Raw genomic sequence first — 5,879 nt, forward strand, 5'->3', positions numbered from 1 at the left:
AGTGGATGCACAGATCCACATGCTAGGCATTAGCAAGCGGAAGTTCGCTGATATGGGCCAGTAGAATTGAACAATAGTATGGTTTACGATGCCAAGGTTTGGTTGAACAATAGTATGGTTTACAACACCAAACTCACTGACATTGACCTGATGCTGACAAATTCAAGAAAAAAAAAAAATGGAATGGCATTCATTATTATGGAGAACATTTCAAGGTCTATCCTGAAGTATAATGATATCAGTGATAAAATAATCTCCATATACCTATAAGGAAGACTAGTTGATATGCTACGATTTAAATATACACCCCAAACAGTAAGTCTTAAAATGAAGAAACTGAAGAATTGTACCAATTTATCATGCATGCAAATTGATCATACATGAAGCCAAGACACATTTGTAATTGATAGTGACTGGAAAGTAAAAGTTAGAAATAAAGCGAAAAGGTCAGTAGTTGGAAAATATGGTCATAGTGACAGAAACAATGCCGAGGAACATCTGACAGTTTTCCAAGACCATCTTCTTATTGATTGCCAGCCCTTTTTTCAACAACACAAACAGTAACGCTGCACATGGACCTCGCTAAACGAAAGACATAGGAACCAAACGGAAAACATCTGTGGAGAGAATCTCCATATCACCGACGAGAAGACTAGGGGCAGATTAGAGAAGACTCAATCACTTGTTCAAGTTGAAAGTGAAGAAAATGAAAACAAGATTGTATAGCAAAAAAATACAATATTCAGTACCTATAACCTGAATTTAGATTCTCCTCATGAATAGATTTGACTCGAGGTGCTGAACTTTTAAGTGCTTGAGATCCAATATATTCTGGGCTGACTTTAAGAACATCATACATAGAGAAAGAGGATCATTGAAAAGTGGGAAATACAATACAAAAGTCGATGTTATAAAAAGACTCAGACTCAATCTTGAACATAGACTAAAATCACAGGAAGAAGTGAGGAAATAAAAGATGATGATAAATTTAAAGCAAAACTCACAGAGAAAAGCTAAAAATCCAGGCACAAAACCAGGAGTCAGAAAGCCACAAGGTAAAAACATGGGCCACATTTCTTAAGGTGAAGGAACTGAAGAAAATTTCAAGCAAAGAGTTGCAATATTGATGAATTTTTCATGGAAGCAGCAGTCAAGAACTCAAAATATGTATTGCATTGGGTAAATTTCTGGTACAAGACCTTTTTAAAGTGTTAAAGAGCAACGATGTCATTTTGAGAATTTAGTTGTGCCTGAACCAAACAAATATATTTTCAGTCACCAAATATGCATGTGAAAGATGTACAATGTAAAAGGAAGGCTGAAGAATAATTGATACATGTGCATTTAGGTGTTTGCGAACAATACAGAAATTATCATAGACTGCCTAAAGAGCAAACCTCAGAACCACAGACAGCCTCCCCTCACAGGCAGGTCATGTTTACACATCAGGAGCATGGCCTGGGAGGTGAGAATTCGGCCACCAAGCCACCCTCTTTCTCTAAAGGATTTCGGTCTTCAATATGGACTACAATTCAATATAAAGAAAATGAAAAATCCTCAGAATAGGACCAATCGATAGCATAATGATAAGTGGAAAAAGGATTGAACTTGTCGAGAATGTCACCTTACTTAGATTCGCATTTAATGCTTAAGAAAGCAGCAGTAAAGAGATCAAACAAGACATTACATTGGGTCAATCTGCTGCACAAGACTTCTTGAAAGGGCTGACAAGGAGGGATGCTACTTTGAGTACTAAGGGCCACCTGACCCACGCCAGGGGACTTTCAATTGCTTCATCCGCATGTGTAAGTTGGACACTGAATAAGTACGAGCAAAGACTCCATGCATTTGAGCTCTGCTGCTGATGAAGAATACGGAAATTACCATAGACTGCCAAAAGAACAAAAAGATCACCCTGAGAGAAATACAGCTAGAACGCGTCTTCAAGGCAAGGATGGAGAGATTTTGTCTTATGTCCTTTGGACAGGTGACCAGAAGAGACCAGTTTCTGAAGAAGGACATCAAGCCCAGTAAAGTGGAGAGAAAGCAAAAACCGAGGAAGGCACTCGGAAAGATTGATTGGCACAGTGGCGGCAACCATGAGCTCGAATATAAGAGGATCTAAGAAAAAATGTGAGGATGGCACGGGATTAGGTGGTGTTTGTTCTGTTGTACAAAGTTGTCGCCAAGGCAATGGCACCGAACAACAACAACAGCCTAAGAACAAGTAGATTTATCTTGGAAAAAGTACAACCAAATGCTCTTTAGAAGAGAAGATCCCTAGTCTGAGATACCTATATACACTATGGATATATTATTAGGAGGGAGCAGTCCCTGCACAATGACATCAAGCTTGGTAAAGAGCAGGTCAGCAAAAAAGGATGTATTGACACAGCGGATGCAGCAACAGGCTCACGCATCATCCCAGTTGTGAGGATGGTTCAGGATCAGATATTGCTTTGTTCTATTGTTTGTACCTAAGGTCACCTTTGGTCTGAACAGAAAACTGCATCTACAACAATCGGGTAGAAAATATTGTATACACGGGAAGCATCAAAAAGTATGCTTTTTGTAAGGAATACACTATACGGAAACAAATTAGTCAAAGATCAGAAATTTCCTGTGGGTAGTATGTGCTCAAGAATCAGTGAAATTGAATGAAGCAATCAAAAAAGCACTGAAGGAAATGGTGAAAGTCAAGGCTCAAGGAATTGACTTAATACCAACTGAAATTTTTCAACAAACTAATGTAGCACTGGAGATGCTAATTCATTAGTGCCAAGAAATTTAAAAGATAGCTACAAGTAGAAGAGGTTTATATTTGTGCTCATTCTAAGGAAGAATTATCCAACAGAATGTAGAAAATAACAAGTAATACCATTAATATCACACGCAAGTGAAATTGTTCTAGAAAATCAAATAGCAATTTGTAGCAGCTGCATATTGATGGGGAGCTACGAGATATCATGCTGGATTCAGAAACAGACTCAAATAAAAGTATATCATTGCTAATGTCAGATGGATCATGGTTGAAAGCAGAGAATACCAGAAAATGGTTTAATTTTGCTATATTAGATATGCAAAGCATTCAAAAGTGTGAATCATAAAACGTATGGATAAAATCAAGAGGAAGTGAATTCCACAAGATTTATTTGTGCTCATGTGGAAGCTGTAAATCGATCAAGAGACAGTACTGCAAAGAGAAAAAGGGAATGCTGAGTTCATGGAAATCAGGAACGATGCACATCAAGGCTGAATCATTTCAGCACACTTATTCAATCAGTACGCTGAGTAAATAATCTGAGAGGCTGGACTGCATGAAGAAGTATTAGGACGAGAGTAAGACATATTAACAACTTTCAATGTGCAGAAGACAAGCTCGCTTGATGACAGCAGAGGATGAAGATAGTTAACTTTACCAATTAAGAGCAGAGACTATCGCCATCAATATGAATTACATCTTGATTTCAAGGTGGAAAAAATCCCATAATATACCAATAATTAATATCACAACAAATCCCCATAATTGCACCAATAAAAACATCATAATAAGTGGAGAAAAGATGGGAAGTTGCCAAAGACTTAATTTCTCTTGGATCGATTATCAAAGCCCAGCGAAGCAGCAGTCAAGAAATCAAGCAAGGTATTAAATTGGACTAATCTGCTGCTAAAGACTTTTTTTATGGTGTTGAAAGAGTAACAATACCACTTTGAGGACTAAGGAGCACAGGCCCTGGCCATAGTCTCTTCAATCACATTACATATATGCAAAGGCTGGATAATGAATAAGGAAAACTGAAGAGGAATTTATGCATTTGAATGATGGTGTTAGTGAGCACATGGTCAACTGCGTGAAACCACCAACTGTTCTGTGGAGCGAAGACAAGGCTTTCTACTCCCGTGCAGATCTCCAGGAGACTGGTCCGACCTCACAATGATTGCTTACAGTCAATTACTGGTCCACCTATTTTTGTCTACCCTCCCTCACCACTACACTTGACTAGTCTTAAAACAAAACGAAAAAACGATTTCCAGGAAACCCACAAGGGAAGTTCTGCTCTGTCCATTAGGGTCACGATGAGTCAGAACCAGCTCAATGGCAGTGAGCTTGTGTTTGTTGGTGTTTTAGGGAAAATGGACAGATGCTGAATGCCAGAAGAATGAACAAATCCTTCCTGGAAGAAGTACCGTCAGAATCCTCTTTAGAGGTGGGGATGGCGATACTTTGGGGCATGTTGTCAGGAGGTACCAGCCCCTAGGAAGGGACCTCTTCCTGGGACAGGAGGAAAGCAAATACGAGGAAGATGGTCATTAATGAGATGACTGACACAGTGACCTCCAATATAGGAAGCATTGTAAGGATGGTTCTAGGTAGGAGTGTGTTTTGTTCTGTTGTACGTGAGTTTACTAGGACTTGATAGCCCTGAATAACAACAACAACAAGAAAATACAGCCATCTGCCACTTAATGGATGGTCATACGATTCTTCACATAGTACGGTGTATGATGTAGACCTTCTGAGACCATGATATCAAAAAGAAGTAGTTCTCATTCCTAAATTTGTTTTTCAGTCAAATTCGTTAATAAGTCTGAGCAGTTAGGTGTGGTTTGAATGGTGTGGTCGGTGTGGTTGTAACATCTGTTAGTCCAACGTTTATCCTCCTATATAGCATACCTTGTCACGCATCAAAAATTAAAGAAAATTTTCAGATATCCTAACACATCTTCAACAGAATTATACAGTTCTAAAAGTGCTTCAGGCACATTGCAAAGTAGCATCCATTTGTTATTAGGAATTGTGCTATATCTCTAAACTTTATAATGTAGTAAACTTTATGGCGGTTGGGAACATGGATGTGTGTACTCAGACATTGCTAATGTAGACTTTGCATGGCAAATGAATGTGTTTAAGTCTAACCACTCTACCTGTAAACATTACCTTGTTTAGAATTTCTGCTTATTTGTTTGGATAATGAGATCATCCCAACATATGGTAAACTCAAATCAATACAATTTTGAGGTATAAAAAGTTCCAGACAGCGGCATAGACCCACAGAGGGTTAAGAGGAAGATAGATTACAATGACAGATGCCTCTGTATCCCGTAAATCTCAGGACTGCTGCAATACACTGTAACAGAAATAGCAAAGGATCGGTCTCCACCTAAAGCCACATCCTGAATTCAGAATCTTGGGCTCCTGAGCTGTGAGAATATGAATTCCTGTTCTTTAAAGCCACCCTCTGTGATATTTTATTATAGTAGTGCAAAATAGCTAGGGCATCATTCCCTTTACCCCAAGGGTGTGGCCCCGAGGGCTGTAGCTATATATTGTGGGCTCCTGCAAGGCTCCCCAATTTGGGTGGACCTTCTAGTTTTTCTCAAGTCTCCTCCCTGCTCAAGGCAGAATTTCTGATCTCCAGGTTCAGCAGAAAACCTCCAACGAACAAAAATTGACTTCTACACTCAAATACCTGCTCAGTTTACTGAGTTCATTTTGACATTTATGTTTTCTTCCCTCTCTGCCAGCTTGGCAATGCAGTGAGAGTATATTTAATATTTTATTCAGGATTTCATTTGTTTCAATCAAAATTACTGTTCTCTGAATCCATTTTGCCTTTTGACAAAAATGAAGATTAAGAATATTTACTTGACAGGTTAAAAATATATCAATTTTACATGTGTCTTTACTCTTTTCAAAATAAAATTCTTTTAATTTAAAATATTTCTAGAAAAATAGATTGTACAATTGCTAAGACCCTTACTATAATGGTATAATGTAGATCATAATGATACACCTATATGTTGAATTTCTGTGAAATGTCAGAAACATATCTTCTGATCTATGTTTTTCGCACCTTTTCAGTAATTGGGCAAGACAT

At 38.3% G+C, this 5,879-nt stretch overlaps 1 protein-coding gene across 1 annotated transcript in view; it reads left to right on the plus strand.

The window, feature by feature from the left end:
* Positions 1-5,879, plus strand: part of IQCM (IQ motif containing M) — a 417,529-nt gene that overhangs the window by 407,428 nt on the left and 4,222 nt on the right. The window lies entirely within an intron of this gene.

The sequence above is a fragment of the Echinops telfairi genome, unplaced genomic scaffold, assembly GCF_000313985.2.
Source record: "Echinops telfairi isolate 266 unplaced genomic scaffold, ASM31398v2 ScPeMD7_5868;HRSCAF=6743_1, whole genome shotgun sequence".
Lineage (NCBI taxonomy): Eukaryota > Metazoa > Chordata > Mammalia > Afrosoricida > Tenrecidae > Echinops > Echinops telfairi.